Raw genomic sequence first — 17,484 nt, forward strand, 5'->3', positions numbered from 1 at the left:
ATAATCTATTTAATACCCTCGAAACTTACTGCCGTACCACTAAGCAAACAATGCCGAATCCCTCTTAATAATGCAAGGTTTTTTCTCAATATTTTTTTACATTTTTACAAATGGGCAAAAAGCCTAAAGTAAGTAAAATCAGATTATCTGTCTCTCTGTATATAATAAAAATAAGGATTACTTCTTAACATAACCTACCAAATGCCAGCTTCAAAATGAGCTCTCGTTCAATGTTCTGCAGTAAATGGTTCCAGAGTTCTGAGCGCTGAAAGAGGCTTGTTTTTATAAAATACGCTAAATTTGTCGCTCAACAATACGAAAACCGTTTGACTTTCGATAGTATATTTTTGAAAATGCACTCTCTTCAGCGCCTTCTATAAATAGGGAAAAAATTAGAGTATAAAAAATGTGAGGTTTTTTACTGATCGATTTCATATGGAATAGCCCATGCGTCCTCTTACGAAGTGCAGTGAAAACAGTTAAAATAAATTTAATCGAGCGAAACGCTTGATTAGCATTCTGGAGTCTCCGAGTTCAAATCTCACGATCGGCGATCTCATCGTGATTTATAAAATTCTCTCTATTTTAAGTCAGTAGAAATGCAGTTATTTAAAATAAAAATGGCGGATGGTTCCCATTTGTACTGCGAACAGAGATACAGATACTCCTTTCGCAAAGCCTGAATTCATAATCAGCACACTACACGGATATGACCACTAGATGGCAAGATATGGAAAAGGATTCATGAAACACATGGTACATTCCTGCACACGTGGTAGCTGCCGAAAGTGTTCAGAAATGTCATCGCCACTTGGAAATTTGATCAATCCAAAGACTAAACGCCACTGAGAATGATAATACTGATGATGTAATGAAGATCATAATCTGCCTTTATCTGAATGACTGAGAAAATAATATTTTGATGACCAGGGTCACTATGACTACAAAGCAGCGTTTCTCAAACTATGATCCGCGGACCACCTGTGGTCCTCGATGTCTGCCCTTGTGGTCCTTCAAAAAAGACAGAAGAAAAAATAAAATTCAATCGAATTTCGTATCACACTATAGCTGAAAATCTCAGAGTTTGTAAATGACACATGGCAATCGCTTTCACTTTTTCTCCCAGTACTGACATTTTATGAAATTTACTTACCCTACCCGTCTATTGCCTTCCCACTCTACTCTCAGAAACAAAAGAGGGATTTAAAGCACTATGAACGTGGTGTTTCTCGCCATCTTTTCCCTGCACATCAGGCGCCGTGCCTGTTACCCAGCTAGGGACCACCCGAATTCATAACAGGACCAAAGTACCGAACCTTTTCATGTATTTATGACTTTCTTAATAGTCTGCACATTCAAATGGTCACGTACTGTACGTCGTTACACCAATAATAGAACATGCAAAATTGCATCTTTACTTGTTGAAAATCGGGCATGTTTCTGTATTATTTTTTTTTATTTCTATTTTTGCAAATAACGATATAAGAAATTTTCTTCTATGAACATTAACTTAATTAGTTAACATTAATATAAAATTAATTGAATTAAATTAACTTTAATTAATTATTTGTACATTAAAATGTAAGTATACTGGTATTAAAATATTCTACATAAATGATAAATTTTCTTTCGAAGGGAACAAGAGTAAGGTGGTCCGCGGAACTGTTCTGACTTAAAAAAGTGGTCCTCACTTCAAAAAAGTTTGAGAAACTCTGCTATAAAGTAAGCTAATTCAGCAACAGACGATGACGTTATTATAACGAGAGACAGGCTACCATAATGTAGGAGAAATAAGATATAAGACTCGGAATGAGCGTATAGATCTTGGAGGAGAAGAAGAAGAAGAAAAATCTGAAGTGCCAGCCGCTGAAGCTCTTCGATCGATTAGATTTATGAACTTTCTGTACGAAGCCAGGGAAGGAACAGCGAAGTTGTATTCCAAATTATGGACATGGAAAGTAATTCAGAAAGTGTGTTTTGGGTTAAGTGGCAGAACGCACACGAAAATAACAGATTATTGTACTTGATTGACTAAATTTAGTGAGTTTCTACAACACGTAACTGCACGCACTGCGCAAAAGTGCGATGAATTCTTTCCGAAAACTTGCATCTAGAATGTATTGCAAATTAACTGAAAAATATAGCTAAATTGTCAGAACAAGTAAGAATTGTAATTTTGGCCTAACCTAGTCTGTAGTGAATTTTCTGAAAGCTGACACTCTGCACTATTAACGTTCATTTATAATTCTGTAATCGAAACAGCCTAGAGCACTTACGGAGTTCTTCGAAATTTTATCGACGTTCGTTGTTCTTACATGTAAAAGTACCTACAGAGTATTTTCAAGCCCCTTTACAAATCTTATCTCTATTTGATGAGAAATTGTGACTGACTGTTCATGCATTAAATCACAGAGTTTTCCCCTCACTTTATTAATGAAAATTATAACATCTCATGGTTACAGACACATTTGTTTGTAACACAACAAATTTTTCAGGCCCTTTGGACGTTACGATAACTAAATGTACATAGAAACAGTAACAAATCTGTAACAAACGCTTTGCAAGAGACCGCGCAAAGTTATTGCATTGGCGCTGGAATTGTCCGCCTTGGTTGAGTTCTCACCCCAAACTAAACATTGATAACGAGCTTAACCTTCTCCATCGTGGCTACGACTGTCGGACTACATAATGTAGTTTACCCTTTCGGTAAAGCAGCAGTAAAGCGTGAGTTTACTATACCAGCACCGCACCGGTGTAACTCAGGCAGGGAGAGTGAATTAAACTGGAATCCTAGACTGCATTCGAGCGTGGGTTCCAATCCTTAGTTTAGTTTTTTCGATATTTTCTCCAACTATAAAGCAAACATCACTCAACCGCATGCTAATCCTCGCTCTTATCAAGTCAACAATTACTAAATGAACATCAAGTTGATGAAGTTTCATTAAATAAGGTATTCCAAAATATTATGCTGAAGTTTGAGCTCCAACACTGATCAGAATAACATACAGGTTGGCCAGAACTCGCAAAGTAGGGGAACTATGACGTCAGCCTCATTCCACTTCTATTGGGGATGATCGACTTCCGCCCCGAGAATGAATGTTGATGCAGCCGAGTGTAACTAATCGACATTTCATACAAGTTGAGAGGATGCGAAGGCATTTCTTTCCCATTCTACTTGCACCTAGTCCGTCAGTGACAGACCGGTAGCTGTTACCTCTTATACCTGCACCCCCCAAGTTGTACACACGAGAAAATAAAATATTAAATAAAGTACTAAGTAAATAATAAAATACAGCCATACAAATGTTTGAGAATTACATGTTTGGGCATATTTTAGTGCCGTTCATACAATATTTTCAACGAATAATTAATTAAATTAAGGAATGTTAGCTTCTAGTATGCATTTAGAGGGGAGCAGATTGACCCATTTTGTATGACGCAGAGTAGCAACTAGCGGTGAAGAAAACATTTATCTTCTGCTGTCAGTAGCTTTTTAATGTGCCAGTTGATTTTAACAGCAATGAAAATTAAATACAAACGCTTAGTGTAGACTTCCGAAATAAAGATTACTGGTGCAAATTTTAAATAATGAAATTTGTCACTGTGTTGAAAGTCAATTAGTCGAATGTCTGTGAAATGGACAGCAGCATCTTCCCCTTCACTGATGGTAGAGAGTATGAGTAGAGGGCAAAATCCTATCAATCAAACTGAAATGGGGTTTAGAAGCCGCGACCGCACAGGTAGAAAAGGTGGGTGGGGTGAAAGGGGGGAGGAAAGCAGTCGCTTTCAAGAGCTACAGTTCTGCAGGCCTGAGGTTGGCAGTGATGTAACTATGCAGATCAATAGAATACAGTAAAATAAAAGAAAACCTTACGAGTTTTGTAATTAATTCTATGATTAATTAGATAATTAGGCTCAAATCATGCGCACTTTGGCATCAGCGCATCGCATGAAATCAGGTCTGAATAGCAGCATTCCGTCCCTTAGTCACTGCAGCAGGGGGCTGCCAGGCGTCCTAAATGACTTTTATTTTATTTTAGTATGTTATTTTATGACGCTTTATCAACATCTTAGGTTGAATAATTTCAAGGAAAAATTGTTCCGGGGCCGGGTATCGAACCCGGGACCCTTCGCTTAGCGCGCGAACGCTCTTCCGACTGAGCTACCCCAGGGACTATACACGACCCCGTCACAATTTTTTTCCTTTGTATCCACACGACTCAAATCAGCTGACAAGACGCCAGAACTCAACTATGAGTGCACACAAATACTTGTGTGACTTAAATTGTGGCTTTCTGTTAACGTACCTCCAGTAACGAATGTATTATACAAATCTGGCTTTCAGGTAGTAGCTCCCTGTAAAGCAGGTTTGAATAATTCCAAGGGAAAATTGTTCCGGGGCCGGGTATCGATCCCGGGACCCTTCATTTAGCGCGCGAACGCTCTTCCGACTGACTAGCAACAATTTTTCCTTAAAATTACTCAAACCTGCTTCACAGGGAGCTACTACCTGAAAGCCATATTTGTATAACATCTAGGTTATTTAGCGTCTGAATGAGATAAGGTGATAATGCCGGTGAAATGAATCGGAGTCCAACACCGAAAGTTACCCAGCATTTGCTCGTATTGGGTTGAGGGGAAAACCCCGAAAAAACCTCAACCAGGTAACTTGCCCCGACCGGGGTTCGAACGCGGGTCACCTGGTTTTGCGGCCAGACGCGCTGACCGTTACTCCACAGGTGTGGACTCCTAAATGGCAGGAAATAATGATTCGTGGTAATCTTTTAATTCAAGTTATAAGAAAACAATAAATTTTATTTTAAAACTATAGGAAGCTAAATCACTTCTTATCAATTTCTAGTAGCTATGGTAACAGTGAGAATCAGAATCGTACGGATAGCACTCGTCGAGTAAAACAGTGTTAACGTTTAGGAGACAACTATTACTTTCTGAGAAAAGTATTCATTTGGGACTAATCCCCATTTCAGCTTGGTTGATAGGCTTTTTCCCCTCTACTCACACGCTTTACCATCCGTGAAGGGGAGGATGCTATTGTCCATCTCACTAACGTTCGACCAATTGACTTTGAATATAGTGAAAATTCTTACTATTGAAATTGTTACCGGTAATCTATATTTTGATAGTCTATACTAAGCGTTTATATTGCATTTTATTGTTGTTTATATCAACTGGGACATTAAAAAACTACTCAAAGCAAAAGATACATGTTTTTTTCACCGATAGTTTCTACTCTATAGCATGCACAATGGGACAATCTACACTGTCACTTCCCCCTGACTTCATAATACAAACTAACATTTCTTAATTTAATTATTAATTGAAAATATTGTAAGAAAGGCATTAAAATATACTCAAACATGTAACTGGTAAATATCTGTGACACTGTATTTTATTTAATATTTTATTTTCTTGTGTGTAAAACTTGGGGGGTGGAGGTATAAGAAGTAACAGCTACCGTTCTGTTACTGCCGGACTCAGGGCAAGTAGAAGGGGAAAGAAATGCCTTCGCATCCTCTCAACGTGTATGAAATGTCGTTTAGTATATCAGACTTTGTTGTGCTCTATCCAAAAAATAAGCCGTTACTTCCACTGAGTATGTTGAACAAAGCTGAAAAGATATGATTTCTCTATAAATTATACATTAAATTTAACCAAGACTCTTCGTTTCAGCTAAATTTTCGCCGTATTTTACTTCATTTCATCCCGCAAAATACAGTTTCCATGTTATATGAGATGTGCTCGTGACGGCTGAGGCCAGCCAGAGTACACTTCAGTGCTGCTCACAGGTTAACATCGCTGCTCTTACTCGGGTCTTGGGAGAGTGTCCCATTAAGTCTGGTAGCTCTGCAACGAAAGAACAAAAATGGCGAACGATACTACCTAACTTGACTTTATAGAGCCTTCACTTCCTAAGACGTAAGCAAAGAGGAGGAGTCACGCCGGGAATAACAGCGTGACAACTATAATTCAACAGTTCATAGCATAAATACACGTCAAAAAATGACTTTCGTACTCCATCGGCAAGTAATCGTGCTATCAAAAAGGAGTGTGTTATATGGCAGTAAAAATTTTTAATAGCCTCCCTATCGATATAAAAATTAAACTCAAAACATAAGATTATTTAGGGCCAAATTAAAGAAGTACCTAATTTCTCACGCCTTCTATTCTGTAGGTGAATTCATGACATTCAATAACACTTCATGAAATTGATATTAAAACTTTGTGTGGTACTAGTAGACTATATTGTAAATCTCTTCTGTATATATTTCATCTAGACTGTGACTATAAATTAAGACTTTATAATAGTATTAAGTTTTTTGACTTGTTCCATATTCTAGCTGTAAGCAATGTATGAATACCATGGAATGTTAATAAATACAATACAATACAAATAATACGACTTTAATAAGAGCTTATCCTGTACATTACCATGTTTATTCGTAATTTCATTGTAAAAAGTAAAATTATTTTCCTCATATTTTGTTACTTACTTCCTTTGCGTCTAAATTAAGTCAATTTTTCACGGTTTGAAGGCCGTTTTCAGACTGTAACAGTGATAGATATCAGACATAAGGGAGCTGTACAGTCATCTATAAATTATACCACGAACCGCAAATATCGACTTTTACTCAATCTTTTGCGCTGATAATGAAATACAGGCGCGATGTTTTTGAACGTCCAATTTACTATATTTGTCGAATGAAGAAGCGATAAAAGGATAATATCTTATTCGTTAGTCACGTTACAAACGGATAAAATAAATAAGAAGATTAATTACTATGAATTAAATGATAATACTGGGTAACAACTTTTTGTTTCTTCTGATTTTCTGATTTCATATCAATAAATCACACACGCTGAGTTCAGAAATACCAGTATTTTCAATGTAGCATCAATAGTTCTTTGGGAAATTAACTGTATATGTTTAAGTAATATGCATATTTATTAGGCCTACCAGAAATAATAATGACTATATAATATAATATTTACGATGGACAATACACATTTGTACAATAACAGTCTTGAATTAAGTATGTCACAAATGCAGATGTGTGGTCGTGCTTTCCTTTTGTGTTGCTGATTATTGTCCCTGACCAAACCCCACACATAGTTCTCCAATCATGGCTGTATCCCGCAATATTGTGCGAAAGTTTGATACCGCTTCCTGTATTTTGTGATCCTGCTTCCGTCAAGCAAATTCCATACTTGTAGACCGGATGCTAGGAGCTCTGCTTTCGATTTTGGTAATTCAAGATCACGTACAAGATCATCTAGTTCCTTCTGATTTCGAAAATGATGATTCTGGCTGGAACGATCACTGTCACTAAAGTCTGAGTCACTTCCGGGGACGAGTATATGGCGATACAAATTCGTTTGAGTCAACGGCTGGTGGTTCAAAAACTGGTAAACCTTTACCATGCGAGATAGGAGCAATAAAGATGAGATATCCGGATACTGCAATCTCCCTCGTTGTTTTAACTTTTTCAAAGATGACATATCGACCATGCAAAAGTAGCAATTGTCATGGTGGTTGGTTCGTTCCCTCCAAACTCTGGGAACAGCGAAAGGCATACATTTCCGAGATCCTCGTAGTCATCCTTCCAAAGTTGTATTACAGGAACCACAGCACCAGGGGCGGACGCAGGATTTTTGTCGGGGAGGGATTTGAGGAGATAGTAAAAATGGAGTAATGAGAAATAAGTTTATATACTCACAATTTGTTTCCGAGTCACAAACATTTACAAGTTGGCCTGAGTAGCGTAGTCGGTATAGCCTTCTGTGCTCGAAGTTGCGGGTTCTACCCCAACCCAGCTCAATGGCATTTAAGTGTGTTTAAATGTGACAGGCCTCATATCAGTCGATTTACTGGCATGTAAAAGAAGTCCTGAGGGGAAAAATTCCGGCACACCCGCGACGCTGATATAACCTCGGCAATTGCGAGCGTTGTTAAATAAACCACAATTTTTTAATTTTAACATTTACAATGACTGCAATACAAAAACAATGACAGGATGATATTTACAGAAGAAGGCGACGAGGCTTCTTAGATATTTCATCCAGTACTTCATGAGCTTTTACTTCTACATTTTATGTATATATATGAAGGCCAGTCCATTTAATCTGTCTGCTCCCATCGTGCTCCTCAAGTAAGTCTTCAAATACCGCAATGTTGAGAACGACCGTTCTGGTGTTGCTGTAGTTACAGGCAACATGCAGAAAAGTTTCAGCGCCTTGCGAGTGCAGGGAAAAATAATTTCATTGAACCTGTTCAAAGATGATATAAAAACAGTAGGTATTAGGTGAAGATTTTTCTGATCAAGGAAATTTCTTCTCCAAATCCTCAATTCATTGAAGAAATACTCTGGCGATGCATCAACATCAATGGGCCACTGATTTACTATAGCCTGAACAGCAGTTTCTAAATCTTCATCTGATGCTCGCACTATGTTTTTAGGCAGAAAAGTTTGTATGGACTTTAGGATTCCCTTATGATTTAAAACTTGTCCTTGAGCTGACTAATGAAATAGGCTAAGAAGAGAAGGAAAATTAAAAGCCTAAAATACTCTTCATGACTCTCTGTCTTGAAGTAAGAACGCTGTGTTTGTCTTCCTGCAGTTCTTGGAATTTAACATTTTAGCAAAGAGAATTTACGTGGAAAACTATGTACAGTTACCCTTAAAAGGAATGAGACGACTCTTGGTCGTCGGAAGTTAAAGTTCTACAGCGCGGTTCACTCGATATCGACGTAATGATACATAACATGAGAAATACAGCAAGAATTGTGACGAGGTCCACAACAAGGACAAGGACCAAAATAAGAATCACGAAGAAGACAGCCATTTAAGGCCACGATTTCACAACATAGCTAGGGTCACAAGCTATCATTGCTTTTCTGTACCGAATGGCAAATGCCTGCTATGGGATCTACATTCTAGACTGCTGTTGTCACTGTCTTGTCTCGGTAGCTCATATAGTAGCGTGTCGGTTCCACTGCTTAACCGAAACGTCTCGTGTTCGGTCCCAGGTGAAACTTTTTTTTATTGAGGTGTAATTAATTTCTTCAGAGTTCCTAGACTATGTAATTTGTCGAAAAATATGAATAATTTATGCCCAATTTCTGGGTCTTACAAGTGGGCTGAACCTCGTCAAAAAAATAAATCTTACTTGAAAGTTAAGAGTATTTTTCCTCAAACAAAAATCACAAGAAACAAAAAGAGACCTGCCACCTTAAAATATTGTCCACATGCCATCAGCTTCTATTACAGCTCTAAGTCGGTCCGGCATGGATGTCACGAGATTGTGGAATAAATTCTAGTCCCCGGCGAGATCTTTCCAGGTTTCAACAACTTGATTCCACAATTCGTCTCGATTTCGAGGGCGTCGGTGGGCATAGGTAGGTGGCTATCCTTCTCTTTTTCAATTCCGCCTATAAATTTTTGATGACATTCAAATCAGATGACTTCGGAGGCCAATTAATGATTTCGATCTCGGGTCTACTTTGAAACCATCTTTGAATGCTTGCGGCATAGTGCACGGGATGGTTATCCTGTTGGAATAGCAATGTTCCTTCGGGAAAACGTTCTAGGGGCGGAAGGAATATACGAGTATTTTCCAGAAAGTGCTCGTAAGTTCCCGTATTAAATCGGCCATCGATGCGTTCTATAACGCCAGGTCCATCGTAAGACATCCACCCAAATACGATATCACAATACAGTCACGGAGGGTGCTAGAAACAATAGACTGTGACGGTACTATTTTGCATTGCCTGTAATGAGGCGATATTAGCGATCCCAGTGGTGCGCAACAATCTAATGTTTGCATATTTACTGCGTATTGAGCTTCGCGACTGTATATACTAGACTGTGACAATATGCTAAAGCGCCCCGATCTTTCACGTCGCTGCACATAGCGCTGATCATGTCGGAGACCATCCTCACGATAGACACGGACAGGACTTTCGTAATCACTCGAGATGGTTGTTTCGTCGGAGAAAATTACATTTCTCCAATCGAAATCCACTCGATTAGTAACGAAGGCAAGACGGTCGACAGCTTGTGCTTCCCCCAATATTTCCATTTGCGCAGCCCTCCGGTTCCTAATAACGCGGTTCCTCAACCTGGTGATCACAGTCTGTGAAGAACCGGGAAAGTTAGATGCTGCTCTTATTTCGTTAGCAGTCCGAAAGGGGTCCTGTCGAACTTCCTCGAATAAGAGAGCATCCTCTTCCAATGAAGAAATCCGGGGACGCCCAGGAATAGGGCGATTTTCGACCTCCCCTGAATTTTGGTAACGATGAACCCACCTCTCGGCTGTACTTCCAGGAACACCGACCAAACGGCCAGCAGATCTAGCCCCATATCCAGCCTCAACTAGAGCTATAACTCGCTGTCTCATGTCACGTCGGTTCGCCATTAAGATGAGAAATGAGGGATGATGATAATACTTTAGTGTAGACAATGACTATTTAACGTGATATAGAATTATTGACATAAGGGTCATCTTGCACAGTAAGAGTTAATAAATCAACTCTAACTTAAATATTTAAATAACAGGATGTAACAGGAAGTCCAATTGTTGCGAAGCTAATCAAATTAAATCTAATTAAGTATACAAACCCCAAGTTATGACACCACATTGCTACAACTAAATTGTATGTTATTAACATAAGCATTGAATAGGTGTGTGCTTATGTATTGGACGACAAAACCAAACATCGAAAAGTACGAATCTTGCCGAGGAATGTAACTTCTTGCTTTTTATAATGTAAATCAGACTTCTAACTACAATCATTCATATTTCTTAATATTTATTAATATTTATAGCCAACATTGAATTTGTAAAGAAAAGGCTTTAGAAATCTCATATGGAATTTGTGATCTGTAGTGACATAGACATAGATTATCTCTCGGAACGTTTCCGCAAAAGTAAATTAAATTCACTCCTTGGAACTGAAAATCATAGTCGTAGACTCATTTCCCCACCAGCATACAAGCTGAAGTAGCACAGCCATTGATAAAAGTTTTGTACACTGAATTAGACTGAATTCCTATTCGGCAGCACCTATAATCAATGGCTTGTATGAACATTATAAACAAATTCTGTTTCCAATGTTACTGAACAATTTCAAAATATTAATTTAAAAACTAAAAAAGGGTCGTAAATGCTGTATCTAGTGATTATTTACATTTATGTCTACAAAATGAATCTTGGAAAAACGTATATGTTTCTGGTACTACTGATATTAAGAGTAAATGTATTGTATTTTTCACTTCATTTCAGAATCACTTCAGTGGATGTTCTCCATTCAGTGTAGTGAAAAAATTCAGAAGTAAAATCATGTAGATAATGCAGGGACTTACAAATCTCATGTATTAAAAAGAAGAATCTACATGTAATGAGCTGCAATGTAACTATCCTCATATTCTTAAATACTACAAGAAGAACAGTGTAATTTATCAAAATTTATGAAAGAGGGAAACAGAACACATTTGAATAGAAAAGCACAAAAACCAGATAATGAAATTAAAGCTATTCGGAATATTATTAAAGTTAAACTTGTAGATATCCTAAGAAAGAAAATATTTTTTCATTAAAATTAGTGATTATAAAGTAGTGAATCCCAAATCTATTGCAAATTCTTTTAACGTCTTACAGTATATAGTACAGAAATATTATTGACAACTTAAAAATTCAAGATTTTGCAAAAGATACTGCAATTAGTTACTTAACACATGCATTTAATAGTTAGCATTAATATATGTAATTAATAACTGCAACAGTGCGTATACATTCAATCATAACATGAATTAAATTGAATGCACATTAAATTAAACACGTAGATAAAATAGTTAAAATCAACTGAAGGGGTGAGAATGAAATAATCCAAAGCCACACTTTTAACAAAAATTGTTTTGTGCGAGTGCATTTATTACACATATGGGAAAGCTACTAATAAAATATTGTAATAATTACTCAACAAATGACATGGCCTAAGGACTCTAAACCTTTGTAATCGTTTGTCTGTATGGCTTAGGAATATATTTTTAATTTCATTTTAATTGTTAGTTTTTAATATATATATATATATGTGTGTGTGTGTGTGTGTGTGTGTGTGTGTGTATGTGTGTGTGTATAAATGCATTCATTAGATTAACGTTTATAATATTATAACTTGTAATTTTGTAATTTCTGTGATCATTAACACTTAATCTGAGGACTTTGTAAAACTCTATTTCAACGTTATTTAGAAAAAAAAATCGTTGTTATAGACTAAGAATCGAACTCGCTCTCTTCTGCACAACACGCAGAGATCTTAGCATCTGAGCTATTGCAACGACACGAAAGCTTTCCTTTCTGTGCGGAGTGTCGATCTAGTCATGAAGGTCCATTGTCGATTTAACTACACGAATTAAGTATATATTTGTCTCTTATTTACGTAATATTATCATATTTTTTGCAGTTTTTGAAGTGAATTCCGGAACGATGCTAGTAACAAACCAAATAGCCTGAATTTAAGTAACTCAATATTCGTTATCTTGTGTATCAGTGCTCTGGTCTCTGATCATGCGCAGTGTTTTACATCTGAGACTTAGGAATATTCAATCGTCTCATTCCTTTTCAGGGAAACTGTACATTCACAAATTAAAATTAATATTATTTCTTGTTTCGTATTTTTCTCAAAATTTAGGGAGGGGATATATCCCCTCAATCCCCCCATTTGCATCCGCCCCTGCACAGCACACATGTTGTGCCCATGAATTGTCTTGGTCTCGTATTGCTACTTCAAAGCAAGCGTTGTGAGCTGTATAATATTTGGTGCCAGGTCTTATGTTATGCCTCTTCTGCTTTGTACTGATGTAATATCCACAAACGCAACAGAAAGAGTCCAGTCAATTCCTGCAATCACCTCTAGAAGTCATGCTTTAAGGTAGAACAATCATAATTAAGAATATCGTTATATTTCTAGAACCGTTATCATTTCAGAAAAAGTAATTACAGATTTTAAATCAGCGCAAAAAACTGAATCAGAAACAATTAAAATATCGAGAGAAACATTTTCGTTGTTACTTACTTACTTACAACTGGCTTTTAAGGAACCCGAAGGTTCATTGCCGCCCTCACACAAGCCCGCCATCGGTCCCTATCCTGTGCAAGATTAATCCAGTCTCTATCATCATATCGCACCTCTCTCAAATCCATTTTAATATTATCCTCCTATCTACGTCTCGGCCTCCATAAAGGTCTTTTTCCCTCCGGTCTCCCAACTAACATTCTATATGCATTTCTGGATTCGCCCATACGTGCTACATGCCCTGCCCATCTCAAACGTCTGGATTTAATGTTCCTAATTATGTTAGGTGAAGAATACAATGCGTGCAGTTCTGTGTTGTGTAACTTTCTCCATTCTCCTGTAACTTCATCCCGCTTAGCCCCAAATATTTTCCTAAGCACCTTATTCTCAAACACCCTTAACCTATGTTCCTCTCTCAGAGTGAGAGTCCAAGTTTCACAACCATAAAGAACAATTGGTAATATAACTGTTTTATAAATTCTAACTTTCAGATTTTTGGACAGCAGACTGGATGATAAGAGCTTCTCAACCGAATAATAACAGGCATTTCCCATATTCATTCTGTGTTTAATTTCCTCCCGAGTGTCATTTATATTTGTTACTGTTGCTCCAAGATATTTGAATTTTTCCACCTCTTCGAAGGATAAATCTCCAATTTTTCGTTGTTACGCAGTGTAATAAATATTGAGAACGAGGAGAAGGCTTCTTACTTGTGAAGGCAAATCTCTTATTCACTGAAGCAGTTAGCAAATATAACAGCCCCAATGACTTCGTTACAAGGGCAAATGCAACTCTGAAAACATCGTCATTTATTTTGTGTTATGCAACGGAAGCTATCCTGAATGAAAGTATTAAAAATTAAGGGAATACTTCAAAGGTTTCCTGTTCATTTTTGGCATTTATTTGCGTGTATTTAAACAAAGCTATAATCAATAAATGAATTGTGTTGTATTCCACAGTCTGTATTACTTCGAACACTCCATTCCAATATATTCATAAGCACTTCAAAAGAACAGAACATTCCTTTGAGCAGTGTATACCATTCATCAAATTGAAAGTGTATTTCTAGTGAATTATCGTATACAATATCATTCCGCTCTGTTTGTTTTCATTTGGCGATAGTTCGTTTCAAGCGGAAATAATTCTTCTGTAAAAATATTTTGTGTCAACAAATTCCGCTGAAATCGGAAATGGATTGCATGTCTTCCAGTTCCATTTTAATCCACTTCAAACATGTATGTCTGTATTTGTTTAAAGAACCGTTACATAAAAACCATTACCGAAACCGTCCGCAGCGAGAGATCCCCGTTTGTAACGTTTATTTTCAGTTTTGTTTATATGCTGTGTACACATATCTTTTTTTTTTCTGCAAACGTATTCAAACCGCAGTATTGGGAACACGCTGGAGACTATTTCATCATCGCACAAGCATAATGATTTTACAGCAACTGATAAATATTACTGGAAGGACGTGTGTTTCAAGTACTGATTTAATTTACTTGGTTATATTCATAGTAGGCTATACAATTCCTTTCAGAGACAACCGAGAAAAGTCCATTCTCATAGAATAGCCTCGTCAGTGTGATAGTCGAACATTTAGATTCCTTTTGTCTTCAATTAACTTTTTGTTTCGATTTTGATAATGAATCAATATTACATATAGAAACTAAGGAAACCGTGGCGTAGCTTTGAAAGGGCCGATCCGAAACACATACATGCACTTAAGACTGATAACGGTCCATTATTTTACATATACAGGGTGTTTCAGAATCAAATACACAAACTGGGAGGGTTGGCGACGCGTCGTGATCCTACTACGCGAGGACCAGGTCATGGATGAATATATAATAGGATGCGAAACTGCGGTCAGCACCATCTGGCGGCGGGGGCTGAAATAAGATGATCAGCGCCCAACGTCGTAGATGGTGGAACATTAGAACTACGTGTTGGGTACATTACCCAGAGATATTGCTCGAGGAGTAGAGATGGCAGACAGGAACTTGCTAATAAGTGAACATAAAGTGATACGTGTGTGTATAAGCAGTGTATGTTAAACAGTGATGTTTATGGACGTTGTAAAAATAGTGTTGTTGAATGTATTGTAAAGTAACAGTAATATAATAAATTGAACTATCTAAGTAATTCTCGCAGATTTTTCCATTGCACTGTACAATCAATACCCAAAGAATAGAATCCCAATTATCTAACCTTTTGCTTTATTTTTTGTCTCTGGTTATATTTTAATTGAGTAGTGTAAAATAGATCGTCTCTTTTATCTTCCTGTTGGCTCCGGTAAGAATTTTCAGTAGAAGATACTGTGAGGAATAAAAATGTAAATGTTTTATTTTAAATTGGGTTAGTTTTAGTGATGGGCGAAGTTGTTCTTTTCCCGGAACAGTTCCGACGGTTCCGGTTCCGAAAAAATACTATGTTCCAAATAACAGTTCCGAAATAACAGTCACCAGTGGTGATGAGTCGGAGTCGTTGAGTCGTTCAAACGAACGGTACAGTACCCTCCCTCTTCACCATAGACAAATAACACCATGCAGCTCACACTGGAGCACTCATAGGCATGACATAGTACACATTCTTATCTATAGATGGCACTGCAATGCACATTCGAATCGATTTTGGAAAATTGCTGTGCATGCGGACCAAGAGGAGTAGACTCCTCTTGATGTGGACAGAACTCAAAAGCTTAATGTTAGTAATTACACAGCTGTTGACTACAAGGACAGAATACAACACTTTGTTTTCGTACATAAAGTTATAAAGATATGGTAGCCAACTAAAAAAAAAAAAAAAACAAATCATTAATTTTTATTTTTACTTTTCTTAATGCACAGTTATAATAATAATAATAATAATAATAATAATAATAATAATAATAATAATAAATATTACAATTTCATAAATAAAAAAGATATATATTGGCAGTACTGAAACCTGGAAACCCCGCAGTGGGTTAGTAAAATGTTGGAATCGCATCTTTACCAAAGTGTAATTTAAACTTCGCATTAAACATCGCTCTCCAAATCAGTACTTATATGGGTAGATTCCAACAAATAATGCTACAACATTTTTGTCGTTCTTTGATAACAGAGAAGATAGCACAAAAACTTGTGCTTGTCAGACTTAACCTCAACAAACGACATACAGACATTGTAACTAAACCTCTCATTACCATTTACGACTTTAACCTTTGTATAGAATCAGCTGATCAATGAATTAATAATAGTATGCGTACTTTATGACTTTGTAGAATGTTTATAAAACAGAATTAGTCAACTAATGGTGAAATAAACCATAAAGCGGGAATGAATATTACAGATTATTAAATACTTACTATAACATTACAGATGATTGGCCAGTCTTACAAATGTTGATATTAAAGTTCGCGCCACCGCAAGGATTTCAATTTCCATGCGCCCCCCTCCAACCACGTGAGAGTTTCAAATACCAACTTCATCCAACGAAGTTCCAAGTACAACATAAAGAACAACGAAAACAGTGTAACTGCTGCTGTCATTGGTTCATCGGAACAAGCTCCGACGTTCCGACTGTTATCTCGGAGTCGGAACATACCTTGTGCAACGCGGTACTGCGAGCCCGCAACAGCTGGGCAAGTGAGCAGCTCGGAGTCGGAACACTGTTATTTCGGAACAGGAGGTTCCGACCTACTGTTCATTTTTGCAACAGTTCCGAGACCGGAACAGTTCCAAAATAACTGTTGTGTTATTTTTTACCCATCTCTAGTTAGTTTTGAATATCGATGAGGGTGGGAGGGAATACTTTCTGTACAGTTTAACATTTTCGTCACCAGGTGCGTTGCTAAATGCATGGAGTAATTACTCTTTTCGCTACTTCGTGCGCTGCTAGATGTATTAACGCCCCTCCCCCCATCAGGTGGCAGCAAGGTCAATTTCTACAACAGCGCCTCTAGTATGTGTTATGGGAAACTCAGTAAGTTTCGCATCCTGTTATATATTCATCCATGACTAGGTTGTCAGCGCAGTATCTGGTAGTCATCGGTCAGCTGGCAATCTTGTGTCTGTATCAGTAATCGGTCATATCTCGGTCCTACCGCAAAGGTGGTGATATTTGCCTTCATTTTTTCAGGAAACGCTCTCTCCATTGCTTGAGGATGTGCCATTGGCTGTCAGACCAAGCATGTGGTACTATAGAGTATTCGGACCTTAAATTGCAGTACAGCGCTTTCGGAGTGCGTTGTTACGACGTCAACTGCAGAAGAGTGCGCGCAAGGGTAGCTTAAGCGAAACGTGACACCTAATTGCGCGCAAGAGTGGCTTAAGAAGAACGTCACAACTACACATTAAATATCTAAAAATTAAAGTGAAATCCAGACTGACATTTACCCAAGATTCATCTGT

The 17,484-nt window shown here is 37.4% G+C and overlaps 1 protein-coding gene and 1 non-coding gene across 2 annotated transcripts in view; one reads left to right on the forward strand and one right to left on the reverse strand.

The window, feature by feature from the left end:
- The window catches only part of LOC138695751 (allatostatin-A receptor-like), an 865,724-nt gene that overhangs the window by 235,055 nt on the left and 613,185 nt on the right, over positions 1-17,484 (forward strand). The gene's annotated exons all lie outside the window — the stretch shown is intronic.
- TRNAS-GCU (transfer RNA serine (anticodon GCU)) lies at positions 4,100-4,174 on the reverse strand. The gene has a single exon. It is a non-coding gene; the product is annotated as a tRNA-Ser (tRNA).

The sequence above is a fragment of the Periplaneta americana genome, chromosome 3 (genome assembly GCF_040183065.1).
Source record: "Periplaneta americana isolate PAMFEO1 chromosome 3, P.americana_PAMFEO1_priV1, whole genome shotgun sequence".
Classification (NCBI taxonomy): Eukaryota; Metazoa; Arthropoda; class Insecta; order Blattodea; family Blattidae; genus Periplaneta; species Periplaneta americana.